This window comes from Muntiacus reevesi, chromosome 2, assembly GCF_963930625.1.
Source record: "Muntiacus reevesi chromosome 2, mMunRee1.1, whole genome shotgun sequence".
Classification (NCBI taxonomy): Eukaryota; Metazoa; Chordata; class Mammalia; order Artiodactyla; family Cervidae; genus Muntiacus; species Muntiacus reevesi.
Window position 1 is genome coordinate 169,225,189 of NC_089250.1, and position 22,418 is coordinate 169,247,606.

Here is a 22,418-nt window from a genome sequence, read left to right on the forward strand (position 1 = left end):
AAGGGAAAGGTTACCCATTCCAGCATTCTGGCCTGGAGAATTCCATGGGCTGTGCAGTCCATGGGGTCGTAAAGAGTTGGACATGACTGCACGACTTTCATATCACACTATAAACGGGAAGCTTAATATAAGCATCAGTGAACAGAATCAGCAATGCAGAAAGTCAAATTAATAAATCAGAAACATGATAAGAAATGCCACATCATTGCAGAAAGAGGACCAAGAGATGGTGTTGATTTAGATGAAGTATGAATATGGAAGACAGCAAAGATGCAGATCATGAATGACTGGCATATCTAAACAGAGAGAGCAGACCGAAGGTCCTGATTAAAGATGCCCATTTGGGTGAAATGGGAGGAATTGGAAAAAGCAATTGGCTCAGAGACACCCACGCGTTAACAAACTTGAGGTACAAGGAAAATATTAAACACCTACAAGCAGAAAAAAATAAGGTCACTTACAAAAGAGATAACAGAAAAATACTGCCCCCAAATAAAGCATAAAATGAACAGCCTGGCCTGAAGACTCTCTTTCTAATTAGATGCCCGTGGACAATGGATGGACATACTTGGTGTTTCCAAAAAGAACGGCTGCAAATGTTAAACCCACTCACAGAGTTGTTTATGTATGCAAAAGAGAGAAACACTTAAATATGCATGAACTCATGAGGTAGATAAATTAATTATTGATTCAATAAACATTTACTGAGTCAATAATACTAAAAATATGACCAGAAGAGGTAATCTTATTCAATGAAAAAGATTCATTATTCAGTAAGAACAACTGAGTCTTTAAAAATACAAAATCAAACGTAACTCACTCTTATTACGAGGCTTATAATCCAAATTTAAATATTGCGGTTCTTGAAAGGAGACCACGAAATATACACAGGTGATGGTGCAACGACAAAGACAGGACACAAGGACCCCGGGGTTTCTCAGCGCGCCTGCACGGGCCGCGGGGGATCGGTGATGCAGAGCGCGGCGGCCACCCCGCCGCACTGCGGACACTCAGATGCTTCACTGATGCCTCGTCACACTGAGAAACGCAGGTTTTAGCAAGCTATTTCAGTTGTGAAAGTGATCACCACTAAAACCAACGGCGTGACATATCGCACACATATCCAGGGGGAACACAGCGAAGTCCTAGACCTTATAACAACAGTGACAGCAAAAGCAAAGCAGAATCAGGGGAGCATGAGAAAAACTGCTTTCAAAAGCTGGAAGGAAAATACAGCCAGACTGGAAGAAAACAACAGCTGTACCAATGCTAAAAACATTCTCAGACAAGTTTACTTGTTTTCTTAGTTTTGAATCCTCCTGAGTCCCACACATAGCAGGTAAATATAAGCAAAAAGATACATAGTCAAACTGAACTCAAAACTACAAGCATTAACAATTGTTACTTTTCTGCAAAAATAAAAGAATTAAACCTGACAGTTATTGAAGATATGTACCAACAAATACATGCATCAAGCTCTTTGACTGAGAAATCACTGCCATGGAGCACTTGCAAAAATGATCTTAATCGTTGCCCAAAGAGGAAAAGCTTTAATCATGTTTCTCCATCCACAATAAAAAGTACCAACTGGAAATTTTTTTTAGAAGAATATCTCTAAAACATCCCATTGGTCAGTACAATTGTGGACTAGATAAAACATGACTGCAATAAGGATGCCACTGCCATAAAGATACCAGGTATGCCCAAGCTACAGTTAGAGGACAAATTATACCTTCTTTTCAGTTAGCACTAGACAATCAATAATTAAGAATTAATTAATTAGGACTAAAAATTTAAGAAGTTATCTGAAGAAAGTAGTAGGATATAATTAATAATGACGAAAGGAAATAATAAGAAATTAGAAAAATAGAGAAAACAAGGAATTGGAAGAAAGCAACAAAACTGAAATACATATGCAGCCAAATCTTTAAGAGAAAACTTATATTATACACACACACACACACACACACACACACACGTATACCTGAAGCTAACACAATTTGGTAAATCAACTATACTTACATTAAAAATATGGAAGTGATGAAGTAGATATAATCAAAAATATAAAGGACAGTGAAAAAATATGAGAGAAATCTTTGTGTATCTCTATTCTAATTATCCAAAAGTATACTAAAGCAAATTGTTAGCAGATGAGTAGAGAAAAATGTATTTGATGTGGGATACTTTAATTATGTTGAGAAAGTATTCTGTATCATGTGAATTTTCTGGGCTCACCTAATACATTATATGACTATACTTGTGGATAATATAGATGTATGCTACCCCCCGCACACAAACACACACACACACACACATACTGATGCTGGGAAAGCCCGAGGGCAGGAGGAGAAGGTGGCGACAGAGGAGGAGATGGTTGGATGGCATCGCCGACTCAATGGACACGAGTTTGAGCAGGCTCTGGGAGATGGTGAAAGACCAGGCGTGCAGGAGTCCACGAGATCGGAAGAGCTGGACACAACTTAGCTACAGAATAACACCACCACCCCCTCAAAGAGCAAAACCAGAAACACACGCACGCACTCAGACCAGTGGACAGCCTCATGCTTCTTTGTGAGAAGTCTCAGGTGTCCCATTAAACCAGGAGTCTTGGACTGGCACATACCATCTTTACAGTTTTGTAGCATTGCCCTGGAACTCTTCATTCATGCATTTAGACATGTTTTACAATTTTAAAAATCAGAATATAAGGAAACCCCTCAACTACTGTTTAATTTGAGCCTTGTTAATTTTTTCTCACTGCTATTTCTTTTTGAGGCAAGAAGAGTGCTCCATCCTCCACCCGCAGCCTGATTGATGCCCGCTTCCAGGGGCCACAGGGGGCATCCTGGCTCTGTCCCACGCGCTCTCCCATGTTCAGAAGAGGGGCTGACACAGGGCTCCCGGACCTCCCTCAGGAGCTGGGACAGCCTTGGAATGTCTCCCAGGCTCCCAGGCCCCATTCCCAGGCTTAGAACTTCCTCCGGCCTCCTCCACCCAGACCTTTATCACTGCTTTTCTATATCTGACTCTTTGGTGGCTATGCTTGCCTGGAGCAGAGCTACAAACACCAATTCTTTCATCAGCGTGTGCTAGGGGTTGTTTGAAAGCCAGAAATGGATCACTGGCTTTGTCCTGGGACACAGGATGGTAAAATCAGGCATTGCCATTCAGAGAAAAAACAGTGCCATTGGGAGAAAAGAAAGCACCCTGCCATGCATTCTCACTTGTGTAGGCCTGCCGTCTCAGCCTGGAACAGGATCTAAGAATATCTTCTTGACGTCGGGGCTCCAAAGCTCATCTCGACTGTGGAAACCCTGAAAGTGGCGGGGGGAGTTGGAAGCCCACCTTTGTTTATTGTTTCTAGATGGTCTGTGTGCATGAATGTGTTCACAGTAGCTCAGTCATGTTTGACTCTTTGCAACTTCATGGTTTGTAGCCCGCCAGGCTCCTCTGTCCATAGGATTTTTCAGGCAAGAATACTGGAGTGGGTTGCCATTTCCTCCTCAAGGGGATCTTCCGGACCCAAGGATTGAACCTACGTCCCCTGCATCTCCTACATTGGCAGACAGATTCTTTACCACTAAAGCCAGCTGGGAAGCCCTCTAGATAGTCTAGTGAGACACAAATACCACAGGAGCAGGTATGTTGTAAAGCAAACAATACCAGACTTTCATACTCAATTAACTTGTGTTTATTGAGAATTTGCAGAAGGTACAGCATTGTGCTAAATCCTGTGTAGAATTTGATGGGAAATGCTACACGATCCCTTCCTTCTAAATGTCTAGTGTAGGAAATAAAGCCTCTTACTTGCCATGTAGTTTTGACTGCTCTCCTATGCATAGATGTCAAAAGAGAGGTGCAGACAGTAAGTATTGGAGGAGGTGAGATGTGGAAAAGACCTTGATGCTGGGGGAGATTGTGTGCAGGAGGCGAATGGGGTAACAGAGGATGAGATGGTTGGATGGCATCACCGACTCAAAGGACATGACTGACTCAGTGGACATGAGTCTGAGCAAACTCCTTGAGATAGTTTGAAGGACAGAGAAGCCTGGCATGCCGAAGTCCTTGGGGTTGCAGAGAGTGGGACATGACTTAGCAGCCGAACAGCAACAATGACAAGAGGTGGAGCCCTTCCTGGGAGAGATGCTAGTCCACGTGGACTTGAGAGGAAAAGACACAGAGCGGGGCACGTGAGGATGAAAAGTGTTTCTGCTAAGTACAGCAGTGAGGATAGCAGAGATAGAAGATGCACTTGGAGGTCCAGAGTGACCGCCATCTGGAGAAGACCCCTCAAACCAGAGAAGATGGAATGCAGAGAGGCAGGGTTGGGCTCGTTGGTGAGTGGATGTGAAGATCAAGCTCAGGAGGGCACAGATGGAAGGTCAGCCCCGGTGTGTGCTGCACAGAGGGTGTAACTGAGGGAGATGTTCCCTGGTGCAGGGAGAGGAGAACTGCAGACAGGAGCCCGGCGGGCCACGGGGAGTGGAGATGTATCATCCGGGGAAAGAAAGGCAGGTGCTAGAAACGTGGTCAGAAGAGGTAACTGCGCTCGGTGACTGGCTCAGAAAAGAGGAAGGGCCGGGAGGAGGAGGATGGAGGAGGAGGAGGATGGAGGGCGATGGAGTTGCCTTCAAATGGGAAAACCCAGAGCTCATTCTGAGAAAGGATGCCCGTCTGCCAGGCTGCATGGCAGTGAGCATCTGTGGGACAGGAGATGAGGATGACACAAACGCAAAACCAACCAGCAAACAGACCGAGGCAGCCTGACTTTCCTGCTTCAGGACCTCGTGGGAGGACCCTATTCATCCTCGTTGGCAGCGACTAAAATACGAACAGTTTCATTTACTGGGAAGATGTACAGCACCCCTTGAGCTGAATGGCTGAACAGAATACATGCTAAAAGGATTTCTGGAAGAATAATGTTCCCTCCACTTTCTGATGGGATTGAACTCAATGGGCCTTTGCACTCAGGGAGGCACCTGTCCGTGCCTTTCATGGCACTTCATAAACTATGATGTGAATCAGAGGTGCCCTGAACAGTGGCCAATAAGTGATTCTATAGCCATAACGGTGATCTCCAGGAAATGGGAATACTTTGTAGAAAACCAGGTAAACCTCACCCAGACAGATTGTATAGAATCTGGACACTGGAGTTCAGCTGATCTAGTATGTACATGTAACATGATTTTTATCAACATTTTGCTCTTCTTCAAGTCTCAGAATGCAGAATGTGACTTCAGTTGTTTCTGTCCACGTCTTTAGTAGCTCATTTTAAACCGGCAGTATTCATATATCCATTTTTTAGGGGATAAATAAGGATGTGCCGTGTGCCCAGTCACTTCAGTTGTGTCCGACTCTTTGTGACTCCACGGACTGTAGTCTGCCAGGATCCTCCATCCATGGGATTTTTCGGGCAAGAATACTGGAGTGAGTTGCTATCTCCTACTCCAGGGGATCTTCCTAATCCAAGGATTGAATTCACATCTCTTATGTCTCCTGCCTTGGCATGCAGTTTCTTTTACTTTTTTGATAATAGTCATTCTGTGTGAAGGGCTTCCCTGGTGGCTCAGATGGTAAAGAATCTGCCTGCAATGTAGGAGACTCAAGTTCGATCTCTGGGTCAGGAAGATCCCCTGGAGAAGGAAATGACAATCTACTTCAGTATTCTTGCTTGGAGGATCACATGGACAGAGGAGCCTGTCACTTTCATTCTATGTGAAAGGTGTGAAGTGGGGTCCACTGCAGTTTCTTTCCTTTGAAAGTGGTAGTTTTTATTTTATGATAACACTCACTGGTTTTATTATTTTTAAATCAGTTTTTAATTGGAGTATAGTTGATTCACAATGTTGCATTTTTTTTTAAATCTTTTATTGAAGCATAGTTGATTTACAATGGGAAGCTGCACCCCCAAATCCTGATCCGGAATTTAAATCCAGTATGAGACGGGAGGTGATGCCATGTCCCTTGCTACCTGTGGGAGGCAGAAGGGCGAGGCACAGGTCTTCCTGAAGAAGGTGCCTCTGAGCAGGTGAGGCCCAGCATGAGGCTGAGAAGAGCGGGTCTGTTATCTTCGCTGCCAGAGAATAAACAGTACCTCTGGCTTATGGCTCTTGCCCCCAACCCCCCGACCCCCCACAAACTTCTCTCCATCTCTGGCCAGGTGGGCATGAGTTTTTACAGGATCACTGACTCCCGGGACTCCAGATGCTGTAAGATGGCCCATGTCCTGGGGTCACATGACCACCCCCCACGACTCCCACGGAATGTCACTGCAGAACGGTCACCTCCTCATGCCGAGTGTGGTCCAGGTACCAGCAGCCATGGCCCATGACTGTCCAGGACCCAGGGCTTGGCACAAGCCTGAGAGCGCATGGATGATTAATTTTCCTTCAGTGATATCAACTCAGCTTCATCCCCACTTGCCTATGTGGGCCTGGGGTGGGGTTGGGGGAAGGACGTGTAGGGACATCCTGGAATTAATCAAAGTGTTGACATTTAACTGTGAAGTGTTGACATTTAATGTAGAATAACTTAAACATCAATGTAATTGAGGACTTACTGCTACTGAGCTTTAGAACTTCTAAAGCGCCTCTCTGGACATGGACATATCTACTTAGCCAAAGGAACAATGTATTTTTACCTGTCCTGGGTCCACACAAGACCTCCGAGGCCCGTGTTTTTATTCACCAGCGCGTGTTGTCAGGCGGCGCCGGCACACTCTTAGACCTCCTTTGTGAGCTCAGAGCCACAGCTGAGCTGAAGCCACCGCGCTCCTCCCCTGTTCTCTGCAAGGAGGAAGCGAGTGAGCTGGTCCTCGGCCCGTGCTCAGAGCTGCTGCTCCCCCGACCCCGCACGGGGCCCCCCAGCACAGCATTTAGTCCTCATCTGGGTAAGATCTCGGTGTACGGCATCATCCTTCACGCTGATTCATCCAGGAGAAAAATGAAGCCCTAATTTTTTAAGCCGAGGAGTCCATGTGTTTATGCATTTAGCACCTCCAGACAGCAGGAAATAATTAGCGGTTTGGGAACACATTAACAAAAACTGAGAGCTTTTTCAACTTTCGGACTCATAATATATGTACCTGCAGAGTAACGAGCCGTCCAGAAGGAACAATGCACTTTTGAGATCAGGAGCTTATCCTGCACCCACCTCCTAACCCCTTGGGGTGACCACAGCCTGGACTTCCTGCCTCTCCAGGGCCTCCCGGGACAGACCGTTTCATTTAAAGTGCCCAGGACAAGCTACAGCGAGGTGGATTTCTCCCAGCGCAGCAGCTGCGAGGGATTCCCATAAAACACCACTTTATTTAATTCAAAGTGATTTTCTGGCAGGCTTTCCTTCTAATTTGGAACCAAATATTTAAACCACCCTTGCTTGCCGGCCCTAAAATACAAGCTGGTATAAGAATTTTCAGGTGATGACAAGGGCAGAGTGGGTTTGTAAAAAAGACAAGAAGTTTAGTTCTGGGTTGCGGCCAGTCGGTGGGTCACTTCCAGTTTATTTATCGATTATGTGTTTGTCCCTGAGGTCAATGAGGGCTGCGGTGACACTGATTTTTATATGGCATCCGTGTTCTTTCATTCCTCGTCTTCAGTTTGGGAGGAATCAAACATACCCCTGTTAAAAGTCCTTCCTTTGGCCCAGTGAATTTATGAGAGTAAGAGGGAAAATGTACAGGATGATTTTCATCTCTGCAAAAACAGCCCCTGTAGCGTTGCTGTTGAACTCGACATTGTGGCCTCAGGGACTGGAAAGGGGGGAGGGGCCTGCTCGCTGCATTATTCGTCTCTTGGGATAGGAGTATCAGGAGGCGGTGATGAAAAGGTTTTGTTTTGAAGAAGTCAAATGAAAATACTCTGGATGGGCTTGATAGATGAGCAAATATTTTGCAGGACATTTGTCTGTTTACTTTGCATTAACCACAGAACGCCTGTAGGGGGAGTTTTCTTATTACTCTTTTTGAGTCATTAAAATACAGAAAATCATGTCAGGATCTTCTCCGTCTCCTGGCTAATGGCGCTTTTGCTCTGCTTTGCACTGAGGTTCACAGACTTTTGCTCTGACAAGGCAAAAGTCTGCCTCCCGGTCGAAAGGCTAGCCTCAGTGCATCTAAGACTGTGGAGAATGACAAAATAATAATAACTGCAACAACAGCAGTAATATTCACAGGCATCAGAGGGTTTCAAGAAACATAGGAGATAAATGAAGAGTGATTTAAAAGGAGGTTTTGGACTTGACCGGGTCAGGACTGGAGTGGGAGCGAGTGCCTGGAATTTTTTGTTCCCCTGTCTCTCTCGCCCTCCCCCAGCCTCCCCAGTCCCAGTCCTGGGAACCAGGAATCCCCTCTGGGGTGCTCCTGTCCAGCTGCAGGTCCCAGGGAGGCCGCAGCCAAGAGGAAAGAATGCTAATGTGAGGGGTGGGCTCTGCGAGGTCCAAAGACCCTGCAACCCCTCCCCCATGTGGCCTGGATGAAGGGAGGGGTGGGAAAAGGAGAACAAAGGGGTCTGCTGCTGGACCCCTGTTTCCATATAGTGAATTATGACCAATGACCTCACGGTCGTCTTCACTTTTGGGTGCCAGAGGAATTTTTCTGCCTGATATCAGACTGAGAGGCGGAGAGAGGTGGGTTGCAAGGTCAATCTGTTCAAGTGGAAGTGTAAGGAGAGGAGGTGAAACAAGATGCTCGTGAGAGAGCAGAATAGCGCCAGGGCCTTGAGACTCTGCTTACAGGAGGGCTCATCCTCCCGCAGAAACGGCAGTGGCCAGCAGGGGGGCTGGGGGCACTCAGAGTCTCCTCCTGACCTCAGTGGCCCAGCACAGCTCTCCGGGACACAGGCGGGCGCCTGGAGGAACCTCACCTGAGGGCCAGCGCCAGAAAGGAGCCCAGTGCTGTTAAGGCTTGCTGCAAGGCCAGAGTAGGTACCCCACTGTGCCGGGGCAAGTCCAAGGGCAAGCTCACAGTCAACAGCGGAGAACACTTCTGGTCTTCTGCTGGGAGGGGCTGCAAAGTCATGTGAAAAGGCCACGGGCCAGGGAAGGCGAAGGATCCAGGCCACTGATGTCATCCATCACATATGTGTTGGCAAGAACGTGGAAAGAGGCCATATTCATACTCTGTGAGTGAGAATACAAACTGAAAACAGGGTTTCAGTTTGTATATCTATCCAAATTTTAAAGCATGTATCCTTTGTGAAGAATTTACCCTATAGATATATTTGCCAAGACACCAAGAGCTGTGTAATAGTAAGTTAATTGTAGGATGGTCTGTAGAAAGAGGGGAATAAATCAAATCAAGAAGCAATCTGAAATTGATAAAGAGCTTTTAAAATAAAAATGTGATATAGAACATGAGTGAAAATTGGAAAAAATGAGATAGCTCTTCAGGTGACAATGTGGAGTAAATTTTATGATATTTTATTAAGTGAAAACTAGCTAAAGAGCAGTGTGTTCAATATTATTTTCTTTGATCAGAATAACGGATATAATCCTAAGTACAAAATAAACTGTTGACCATGGTTCCTTCTGAAAAATGAGACCCAAGATGGAGAGAGGATTACGTTTTTATTGTTTACATTTCTATATTTCCTGGTGTTTTAAATCACATACATGCAATACTTTTCCAATTAAAAATCAATTTTGAAATGATTCTGTATTTATTTTCAGGCCTCAGAGATACAGAAGACATTTCTTGGAATCTTGGGATTTTTAATTTAGAAATTCCCATTGTAGGCTATCATGACTCAGTGACTTGGGGAGCTGGATTCAGTCCGTCTACACTGAGAAGAACTACTTGATGATTTTAGTAAGGAAAGAAATGGCCCCAAACTCTCTAAGCCCCTCATTTGCAAGTGTTCCATTTATCTAGTTAGCGGGCATAGAATCTTCTCTCAAGCTATAGAAATGAGAGTACGTTAAAAAGAAGAAACAGAGGATCAAGCAGTTCCTATTTTCAGTTTTTCTTGTGGTTTCTGATTGCGCATCTTTATTGCACACACACAGGGGTCCCTGCACGACGAACGACAGGACGAAAGGTGACGGCTCACTGCCCACTTCCTTAGCCCCGTCTCCTTCTCAGCCATGTCAGCCACGGGCTCGCACGAGCTCACTGGAATGGCTGTGCCATGATCAACTTGCCCAAATCAGCGGTGATATTTTCCATCTAATGTGACCAGTCTGCAGCAGGCAATGTGGTTATCACTTATGTGTTCTTGGGACATTTTCTGTTTGTTCTCTGGCCACCAACCCTTTGTTTTTCTCCTACTCTGTTAGTTTCCCATTCCTGCCCTCCTTGCTAACTCTTGTTGACCAAACTGCTATCTGATCACTGTTCCTATTCTCCATCTTAATATCACCCTCTTCTCCAGATTTACTATTGTCAAAACATAGACCAGATTTCCTCAATCTACTTTCCTTTCCTCAAATTTTCCCTTTTACAGTGAATGATAACATCGCTTAATTTCTCAGGTCAAAAATCCCAGAAAATAGCCTTGATTTCTTGTTCTCCTTAACATCGGTGGATACTCTTGAGCATTCTTATTTGACTTACTTTCAGAACATGTCTCAATTCCAGTGGTCGCTAAGTTTCTACTGTGATATCCCTAGTCTTGGTCTCCTGTTAATTGCATCAGAGTCCCAAATGTCCTACCAGCTTCAGCTTCTGCCTCATCCTCCCTGCAAAAACCAGGGACTATGTGTATAATAGTGGCGTGCATGTGTATACGGAGAAGGCAATGGCACCCCACTCCAGTGTTCTTGCCTGGAGAATCCCAGGGACGGGGGAGCCTGGTGGGCTGCCGTCTATGGGGTCACGCAGAGTTGGTCATGACTGAAGCGACTTAGCAGCAGCAGTATGTGTGTATATATAAAACTATGTAGATGATGACTTCAAGATTTGGCTAAGATGGAATAAGCTCACTCCACCCATCCCTCACACTGATTACAATGAAAAGCTCTATAAAGAGTGAATAAAGCAGCTATCTGAAGAATCTAAATTTTTTAAATAGGCAGAATCAAGAGGAAAATCAATGCCTTGAACTTCAAGTGACTAACAAGATAATGAGGTCTCTGATTTGTTGTTTTGATTATTCTCAACTATACATTGTCTATAAGAAATCTATCTACAATTCTGTAGATAAGTTAAAAATCAACTGATGGAAAAAGATATACCAGGCAAATACATATCACAGAAAAGCTGGAGTGGTTTCATTACTATCACACAAAATAGATTCTGGGGGAAGGAACATTACAGGAAATTAGAAAGGAACATTGTATAATTATAAAAGGATCAATTCCCAAATGAGATGTAATAATCCTAAAAGCGCATATACCTAACTTGAAGCAAAGCTGATATAAATTGAAAGATAAATAGATAAATCTAAAATTAATAATGAGAGAAGTTAACTCCCTTTCTTAATAATCAATAGAATAAGTAGGTAGTAAATCAGTGAGGATAGAGAAGATTTGCCCAGCATTGTCAATCAACTTGACCCAAATTAAAATTTATAACACACTCCATCCAGCTGCAGCAGCATATACATTCTTTTCAAGGGCGTATGAAACAGTCTTCAAGGAAAACCATATTTCCGTCATAAAACAATTGATATTAAAAGTAAAAGAATTGAAATCATACAAAATATGCTCTCTGTCCACAGTGGAATCATACTGGAAATCAATAACAGGAAAATATTTGGAAAATGTTAAAATATTTGGAAATTAGATAAGACATTGCTCAAACTCCATGGTCAAAGGAATCCCAAGGATAGTTTGGAAATACTTGGAACTGAATGCAAGTAGGTGCGTCAGAACTTGTGGGATGCAGCTAAAGCGGTGCTCAGAGGGATGTGTATACCAGTGAGGAATTACGTTAGAGAACAAGAACGGTCTCAAGTAATCCAAGTCTCTACTTAAAAATTTGAAAAGAACAAACTAAGCCCAAAGCAAGCAGGGGGGAAAGAAAGAATTACAAAACAAAGCAGGTGGAGCATTTGCTAAAGCTGACCTCTTGTCTGACCATAATTCTAGCCTCAGAAAATTTCAAGGAATTTTAATCAGATGGTATTCTCTAAACCCATTTTAATTACACTAGAATCTGAAAGCAAATAGACACCTATAAAACTCTTTATATTTGGAATATTTTTAGTCACTTCAAAACAATTCATGATCAAAGAAAAAATTTAAAAGAGAAATTAGAAAGTGTTTAGAACAAAATATAACAAATATACTACTTATATAAAACTTATGAGATACATCAAGAGATATTTAAACCCTTTGATGCATATATTAGTTGATGCATATATTAAAAATAATGAAAGACTCAAAATTAATGAGCTACATACTTAAAATCATAGAAAAACAATAGCAGAATAAATAAAGATTAATAAAAAGTGAGAAGAGCAATTTTAAAAAATTAAAAATGAAAATGGGACATAACTCTAGGTACTGCAGAAATTATACAAATAATGCAAATAATATTTTTTTAAAAAACAGAAAAATTAGATAAAATTGGTGCCTTTCTAGGAAAATATAATTTTTCAAAACACAGCCACATGCACACAAACACTTGGAAACCTGGATAATCCTGTGAGCATTAAAACATGGGAACATAACTTGGGAAATAAAAGTCAACTTCAGCAGCAATCAGAAAAATGCAGATGTGTACTATTTTCCTTCTACTAGTTGGTCTAAGGGCTTCCCAGGTGGCACTGGCGGTAAAGAAGTCACCTGCCAATGCAGGAGACTTACGAGATGCAGGTTTGATCCCTGGGTTGGGACGATCCCCTGGGAAAGTCACGGCAACCGACTCCAGAATTCCCGCCTGGAGACTCTCAAGGACAGAGCCTGGTCGGCTACATTCTATAGAATCACCAAGAATCGGGCGCTGCTGAAGTGGCTTGGCAGGCACAGTTGGTCACAAACGTGGAAGTCTGACAAAATTTAACATTGATCAGGCTCTGAATCAAGAGATTTTCTTTATTGCTGAATCAAATATAACTTGTAGCCACTCCTTTGGAAAATAATTTGGCATACTTTCATGAAGGTGAATATTTGATAAATCAATTTCATATTTAGATATACAGCAGAAATTTTTGCATATATGCACTGGGAGGCAGGTACATGAGTATTCATAGAAGTCTTGTTCATACAAGCAAAACCAGAAATCCCCCTAAATTCATCAACAAGAAAATAGATAGAGAATTTGTCTTAAATTAGATAACTGTCTTAAGATGGATAACTATAAGGGGAAAAACATCTACTTGCAAGAGCATGAATAAATCCTAGAAATATGATGTTAAAAAAAATCCTAAAACAATGAGTAGAATATAATACAATTTTATGAGGCTCAGAGGCAAATCAAGGAGTATATTTTATAAGCACACACACACACACACATATACAGGATATAACTATTTAAATAAAATGGAAAAGAAAAGGATTAACAAATATGACAGCGATGCAATTTATGGGGGTGAGGAAATTGGATAAAGAAGGTATACAGCAGGCGCTGTATTCAACAGTACATGAACCGAGAACTTCCAGATGTTCAAGCTGGATTTAGAAAAGGCAGAGGAACCAGGGATCAAATTGCCAACATCCACTGTATCATAGAAAAAGCAAGAGAGTTTCAGAGAAACATCTACTTCTGCATTATTGACTATGCCAAAACCTTTGACTGTGTGGATCACAAAAAACTGGAAAATTCTTCAAGAGATGGGAATACCAGACCACCTTACCTGTCTCCTGAGAAATCTGTATGCAGGTCAGGAAGCAACAGTTAGAACCAGACGTGGAACAACAGACAGGTTTCCAATTGGGAAACTGGTACATCAAGGCTCTATATTGTCACCCTACCTATTTAACTTATATGCAGAGTACATCATGTGGAATGTTGGGCTGGATGAAGCATAAGGTGGAATCAAGATTGCTGGGAGAAATATCAATAACCTCAGATATGCAGATGACACCACCGTTATGGCAGAAAGCAAAGAGGAATTGAAGAGCCTCTTGATGAAAGTGAAAGAGCAGAGTGAAAAGCTGACTTAAAACTCAACATTCAAAAAACTAAGATCATGGCATACAGTATCATCACTTCATGGCAAATAGATGGGGAAACAATGGAAACATAACAGACTTTATTTTCTTGGGCTCCAAAATCACTGCAGATGGTGACTACATCCATGAAATTAAAAGATGATTGCTCCTTGGAAGAAAAGCTGTGACCAACCTAGACAGCACGTTAAAAAGCAGAGGCATTACCTTGCTGACAAAGGTCCATCTAGACAAAGCTATGGTTTTTCCATGTACGGACATGAGAGCTGGACCATAAAGAAAGCTAAGCATCAAAGAATTGATGCTTTTGAACTGTGGTGTTGGAGAAGACTCTTGAGAGTCCCTTAGACTGCAAGGAGATCAAACCAGTCATTCCTAAAGGAAATCAGCCCTGACTATTTATTGGAAGGACTGATGCTGAAGCTGAAGCTCCAACACTTTGGCCACCTGATGTGAAGAACTGACTCATTGGAAAAGACCCTGATGCTGGGAAAGATTGAAGGAGGGAGGAGAAGGGATGACAGAGGATGAGATGGCTGGATGGCATCACCGACTCAATGGACATGAGTTTGAGCTCGCTCTGGGAGATGGTGAAGAAGAGAGAAGCCTGACTTGCTGGTGTCCATGGGGTCACAAAGAGTTGGACATGACTTAGCAACTGAACAATAACAACATTTTACACGTACATTACAAACCTTTAAGTATTGCATATGAGGGATTTCCCCGGTGATCCAGTAGTTAAGACTTTGTCTTCTGATGCAGGGAGGATGACTTTGATCCCTGGTTGGGGAAGTAAGATTCCACATGACTTGTGGCCAAAAAACCAACACATAAAACAGAAGTAATATTGTAACAAATTCAATAAAGTCTTTAAAAATGGTTCACATTCAATAAAAATGGTTCACATCCAATAAAAATCTTAAAAAGAAAGTATTGCATATGAAACTAAAAAGAAATGCATACTATATCATTTTGGACTAAATTAAAAATTCAGCACTGAGCTTCCTGTTGGCCAAAGCAAAGATGTAAATAAGCTCAGTTCAGGAGTTACTTGTGAAGCAAAAATGTTATCACTTGTTCAGGAAAAGCAGTGTCTGACAGTAAGAACTGAGTAATTGCTGAATGAATGTATTTCCTGTCAAATGAAAACACAGCTTAATAGTAAAAGTTAACACAGATTTCACCCCCCACCTTGGGTTCTCCCTAAGACGTGAATTTCACAAAATATCCTTATGCTTTTTGCCCCAAACACTCAAGTTTATTTTACCCAATAGAGGATGGTAAATCCAGAGTGGACAAAGTTCTAGAACATGGTTGTGAGCAGCAGGAACATCTGGTCACCTCCCTTTATTTTCACTGCTGTCAGTCACTGAATGCCATCTCCCAATTATTGCCTGGTTTCTGCTAATATTTGCCACAAAAATGTTTGTTTGAATGTATCTTATCAAAGTAATGTTTGTATTCTGGATTAGCTATTGCTTGGTTAAAGATTTGTATAATCAGCTTATTTTAAGATTAATTCATTTAAAAAAAAACCTCTGCAAATTCCTATTATCACTTAATTTGTATAAAGATATTTACTATATTTTAACAGTGCAATTAAGATTAATATGGGCTGTAAAACCATAAGGTCAAGTCAACATGAGTTGGTTGACACTCTAAACACTCGTTTCTGATCCTCAGATATTATTATGCAGGCCAGACCTTATGGGTTTGCAGAATACCAAAAAGGTCAGAAGTGAAATGAAATGAATATTCTCTGACTGTTGCGGGCAGATGGGAGTCCTTGCTCATTCATCACTCTGGGTGTGAAAGCTGGCGGAGTGTCCCGAGCTCCTGGAGGAGGATGGATGGAGCCCGGGAGGGGACCTTCTCTTAGGCAGATGTCAGGAGCAGCTCAGAAGGACCTGGGCTCCCTGTCATCTACATCCCTCTTCATCCAGTTTTTCCAGTGCTCCTTTGCTAAGGGCCCGTTCATGACGGAATGTTACCCTCCAGAGCTACCCCCGGCAGCCACAGCCATAGTCTCTGTGGTTATTCTTCTGAACCAATAATACCTGGAGTGGGCTTTTCCCAATAATCTGATGGAACTGAGCAGCATTTTCATTTCTGAGATAGACCACATAGCAACACTGCCCCCACCACTCTGTCGGTGACATCGAGGTGCTGCTGGATTCCTGGGTGGAGCATTTTTAAGGTCATCTGCACCTTCTGACTGGGAGAAGATGGTCAGCGTCTTGCAAGGAGTGCTTACAGGATGTGATTCTGCTACGGGGCAGTTTCTGCTGTACTTGGATGAGCCAAATGCCCTAGGGAAGAAGTTGATCATTGAAGACATTGATGACACATCTTTGTAATAGCAGAGCTGGTTAATGTTAGTAAGCCATTGCTTGGTTAAAGATTTGCATTATCAGCTTATTTTAAGATTAGTTCACACACACAAAAAAAACCCTCTATAAATCCTTACTGTCACTTAACTTGTATAAAGATATTTAGTATAGTTTAACAGTGCAATCACGGGGTGACTGGTGGTCCCCCCAAATATATGACCATGTCCAAATCCCTGACATTGTGCATGTGACCTTATTTAAAAAACAGATCTTTGCAGATATGAATAAATTAAGGATCTCAAGACGAGATTATCTTCTACTCTTCTAGGGGCCCTAAAGCCAGTGAGAAGTGTCTTTGTAACAGACAGAAGAGGAGGAGGCCACCTGAAGACAGGACCAGAAATTAGAGGGATGTGGCCACAAGCCAAGGAACATTTGGAGCCTCCAGAAGCTGGAAGAGGCGGGAAGGATGCTTCTTCAGAGCCTCTGGAAGGAGTTCAACTCTGCTGATGCCTTGACTACAGACTGCCTGAGTCTGGGATTGTGGCAGAATAAATTTCTGTGCTGGAAGCTGTCCAGTTTGTGCTAATTTCCTGAAGTAGCACTAACAAACTAATACAGACTCCCACAACAGTTTTTAAAGCATTTTTGCTTTTAATATATTTTTAATAAAAATCATAGAATCCATGTGTCTGGGTTTTAAATCCCACCTGATGGATCCTATCCTTTCTGGCTCCTTCTTTGATGATGCACATGGCCTTAACACACCCAGTTCCTCAGACGGGCTGGTTGGGTGGCTTGGCATTAATCAAAACCTTTAAAAAGTGTGTAAGTTGGTTCTAGCTTATTACCAAGAGCTTCCATTTGACCTTGTTCAGTGGCCCAGTGGTAAAGAATCCACCTGCAATGCAGGAGATGCAGGTTTGATCCCTGGGTCTGGAAGAGCCCCTGGAGGAGGGCATGGCAACCCACTCCAGTACTCTTGCTTGGAGAATGCCATGGACAGAGGAGCCTGGCGGGCTGCAGTCCTTAGAGTAGCAGCAGAATCAAGCGACTGAACAAGGACAGCCACTCACTATAATTTCTTTTTTCTCTTGACTCCATTCTGTTGGATCCCACATCACACACGCTCCTCTCTCTGCTTTCCACTGACTGATGATGCTGTAATCACAAGAAACACCTGGTTTAGCCTCTGTTTTTTTCCAGCCTGGAGTGGAGACAGACATTTGGACTTCTCACATGGTGGGTGTTTTGCCTGGGCCAAAACGTATGTGGACAGAGAGATGCCTCACATCTAGGGCTGTGCTCTGAGCAGACTTCCTGCACTGATGGGAGGTTCTCCACCTGTGCTGTCTAGGCTCACCTTCCTTCCCAAGTTCTCTCCATTTGAGGCTGTTGAACACTTGAAGTGTGACTAGTGCAATGAAGAACGGCATTTTTAACCTATTTAATGTTCATTTACGTGTAGACATCCATATCTGGAGAGGATTTGTGGAAGTGGGAATCCATGCTCATCCTTGAGCTGGGCACTTCAGTAGCCCGGGAGTTGCCTGGGACACTTCTGGGCCACACATCTGATGCTGCTTACTGGAAATGAAGAGGCCACATTCAAACTCCATCCATGGGTCTCAGGAAGAGAGGACAATTAATGATGATCTTTCATGGAGAGGCCATGTGATCATCTCAAGGTCACATAATACGTGTGCCAGGAAGTTCCATCTAAACCACCTTTTCTGTGGCTTCCAGAGAGCTATGTGCCTTCTGGTGAACTAGAGATGTGGATTGCAGCCACCACACCCCGGGGGAGCACTAGCCTCCCGGGTCCCCGAGCCAGGCGCAGAGGGCTACGCTGCCTTCTGAAGGAGACAGGAGCTAGCTCTGAGGACCTCTGCAGCCCAAATAAGTTGTGTGGGGCATCTCTCTGCGTTTCTTCATAAGGAACACATCTCCAGTTCATCCAGGACACAGGTCTGGGTGGGAGATCAGGAAAATTGTGTGAAAGTGGCTGTGAGTGCATGCTAAGTAACTTCAGTCTTGTCTGACCTTTGTGACGCTGTGGACTGTAGCCCCCCAGGCTCCTCTGTCCGTGGCACAGAGGGTGGGTTGCCGTGCCCTCCTCCAGGGGATCTTCCCGACTCAAGGATTGAACCTGAGTCTCTTACGTCTCCTGGTTTGGCAGGCAGGTTCTTCACCACTAGCGCCACCTGGGAAGCCAGTGAGAGTGGCTGATAACATCCAAAGCCCATATCAGACGCAGGTGTTTCAAAGGGAAGGCAACAGAAGAACAAATTGTAAGCCAGTCCATAATAGCCCTAGCCATGTTTTATATAATGAACTCATAGAGACTAGAAAATCCCTATTTTCAGGTAATTTATATGAGCTGTTCTTAAGTCACAAGAGGGTCAGTTCAATTTAAAAATTACACACAGATTCATGGAGTTAGAAACTTGTAAAGGACTTTCTATTCCTCCACTCGATTCCAGACTGCCACAGATTTTTGCCAGGTGGTGCCCTTGGGGGCCAAGGGCAGCTGTGGGATCTCTGGAGCCACGTGGAGCTTCCTCCTTCCAAGGTTGGCAAGAGTCTGGATTGTCTTGTTAGAGGAAGAATTGGAATAAGCAAACCCTGGAAAGAGCTTGGCGGGTGATGTCAAGTTATCCTTGGAAGAAAGTCACATCAGCTCTGATTCACTTGTTCATTGCACCCATTGGCCCAGGGAGGTGCTCAAGGGTGAGTAGACTGGCAGCTCTCTGCCTCTGAGTCCTACAGAGTCAGGAGAGACACGGGAGCAAGGGGTCTACCTCCTCTGTCTCTCAGAGAGTGAGCAGTGGAGATCTGCCTTTCTGTCTCAGGAGGGTGAGAAGACTTCCCTTTCACCACTGAAATACCGTAGCCCATAAAGTGTGCCAACAAAGAGAATGACAGACAAATGGCAACCCTGCCCAGGAGAGAGGATTCAACACACAGTAGTTATAGAGCTCAGCTTGGCTCACCATCTAGAAAATAACACCAATACTCTGTCTGGAGCCTTGCAGACCCCGAGGTCCAGCCTCTTCCTGTCTTGTATTCTCATTTCAGCATTTTTCTAGGCTTCCTCCCTTCCCTGGCCCTCATGTACTCCAAAGAATGACCCCCTCTGCCTTGGAAATCCCTTTCTATGGTAGATAAGTTCTCACTCAGCCTCCTCACTTTCTGCATTGACCGAAGGACATTCAGTCTTTACCGAGACCATCACTACTCACGTGATGTTCTTATAAGGGTTTTTTTTCCAACCTTAGTTTCCTGCCCTGCAAGGAGCTTATGTCTGGGAGGCAAAATTTTTATTCCTTTCTTTCTCAGTGCTGTTAGCAAGAGATATTTTAAATAAAAAGACACAGAAATGCCGAGTGTGAAATATTAGACAGAAGATACACTATAGAAATATTAGCCAACATAGCCTGTAGCGCCTGTATGCTCAGTCTTGTCTGAGGCTTTGTGACCCCATGGATTGTAGCCTGCCAGGCTCCTCTGTCCGTGGAATTTTCCAGGCAAGAATACTGCCATTTCTTTCTCCAGGGGATCTTCCCAACCCAGGGATCAAACCCATCTTTCCTGAATTGGCAGGAGAATTCTTACTGTTGAACCATCTGGGAAGCCCAATATAGCCTGTGCACTATATTAATACCAGATAGTTAGACTTCATGGTGAGAAATATTATGAAAGTGAGAAAGAGATAGTCAACGCAAATAAAAGTGTCAATTCAGCAGGAAGAAACAACAACCCTAAATGAAAACTTACCTATTAAAAATAGCTTCAAAATATATAAACCAAAAGTTATCAGAACTGAAAGGATAGAAAAAAAAAACCATGATGATATCTGAGTAACTTTTAACACATCTCTCACTGATTAAATATTAGACAAAAGCCCAGTAAGGATGTAGAAAGTTGAAAATACAATTAATGACTTAGGCTGAAAAACAGATAAAACACTGCAAGTTTTAGTTCCTATTTAGTAAAATAGAACATAACCTAGGTCATAATGCAAGTTTCAACAAATTCCAAAAGACTGAAGTTTTAGATTGTATATTCATTCTCCAGCTACTGGGCAATTATATTAAACTCAACGGCAGAAAACAAAGAGAAAATCTTCGAATGCATAGAAAATTTTAAAAGCATACTATATATAATCTGTGCCTTTAAGAAACAACTAAAGAGAAATCAAGAACTGAAAGTATATTCATGCATATTTGTACATTATATTCACATGTATGTCTATGTGTGTGTGTGTGTGTGTATACATAGGTAGATATGTGTGTGTCTATCTGTATCTTTATCTATCTACTACATACATATGAGTTAAAAATCAATGCTCTGAATCTATAGATTGCTTTGGGTAGAATAGCCACACAGCATGTATATTACCTATGGTGAAACAGATCACCAGCCCAGGTGGGATGCATGAGTCAAGTGCTCGGGCCTGGTGCACTGGGAGGACCCAGAGGAATCGGGTGGAGAGGGAGGTGGGAGGGGGGATCGGGATGGGGAATACGTGTAACTCTATGGCTGATTCATATCAATGTATGACAAAACTCACTGGAAAAAAAAAAAAAAAAAAGTCAATGCTCTAAGATTCCAACTCAAGAAGTTAGAAATAGTATAGCAAGTTTAACAAAAGTAGAAGAACAGTAACAATAGGAGCAGAAATCAGTAAAATACAAAGTAAGAATATAATAGAGAGATGAGTAAATCTAAAATGTTGGCACTTTGAAAAAAGTGATGAAATTGATAAACCTGTGGGAAGACATAAATTAAAGGAGAGAGAGAAAGAAACATAATTCGCCATTATCAAGAATGAAAAAGAAAAAAATATTATAAAAATTTTAAAAATATTAAGTAGATTAAAACTTTATGACATGAAGCTTGAAAATTTAGAATAGATAAGTTCTTTAAAAATCCAATTTAGAGAAAATGACACCAAAAAAAGTAGAAAATATTAATAGTTCTATATCTGTTCGAGAGTATATCAGCAATGAAAAATTTTCCCACAAAGGAAGTCATTTGATGAGGTCTATATAACCTTGACACCAACTCTGACACAGACATTGAATGCAAAGAAAATTACAAGATGATATCACACACAAACAAACACACAAAAATCCTAAACAGATGTTAGCAAGACAAATTCAGCATTATATAAAAGAATAATGCAACCAAGTGGGATTTTTCCCATGCATTCAATCAAATATAAAATAAAATTGCTTCAACCATCAGTAATCAGTGTAATTTACATTAATAGAATAAAAGAGAAAAATCTATAATCATATCAATAATGCAGAAAAGAAATTTTATAAAATTTGACATCTATTCCTCATAAAAATATAACCAAATAAAAAATTGAAGAAAACACTCTTAATGCATTAAATAGCCCAAAGAAAACAAAGCAAAATAAAAAGCTATAGCTAATATTATGCTTACTGGTAATGTTTTGAATGATCTCCCCTGAGGTCAAGGATAAGACAAGGATGTACAATATAACCAATTCTACTCAATATTGTACTAAATAAAGAACTTGTTTCAATGAAGCAAAAAAAAAAAATTAAATCCTAATTGCATGGCAAATTTAAAAAATACACACACACACACACACACACACACACACACACATATATATATATATATATATATATATAAAGGAATCTGCCAAGAAATTATTAGCAACAATAAGTTCAAAAACTGAAGATCTATGGCATCCAGTCCTATCACTTCATGGCAAATAGAGAATAGTAACAGAGACAAATTTTATTTTCTTAGTTTCCAAAATCATTGCAGATGGTGACTGCAGCCATGAAATTAAAAGACGGTTGCTCCTTGGAAGAAAAGCTATGACCGACCTAAGCAGGATATTAAAAAGCAGAGACATTACTTTGCTGACAAAGGTCTGTCTAGTCAAAACTATGGTTTTTCCAGTAGTCATGTATTAATGTGAGAGTTGGACTGTAAAGAAAGCTGAGCACCAAAGAATTGATGCTTTTGAACTGTAGTATTGGAGTAGCTCTTGAG

At 42.2% G+C, this 22,418-nt stretch overlaps 1 long non-coding RNA gene across 1 annotated transcript in view; it reads left to right on the top strand.

Annotated features, from left to right (window-relative positions):
- Positions 1-16,935, top strand: part of LOC136158369 (uncharacterized) — a 61,553-nt gene extending 44,618 nt beyond the window's left edge. The window contains exon 3 of the long non-coding RNA XR_010661333.1: positions 16,708-16,935. This is a non-coding gene — a long non-coding RNA (uncharacterized lncRNA). The remainder of the gene's footprint in view (positions 1-16,707) is intronic.
- Positions 16,936-22,418: the final 5,483 nt, after the last annotated feature.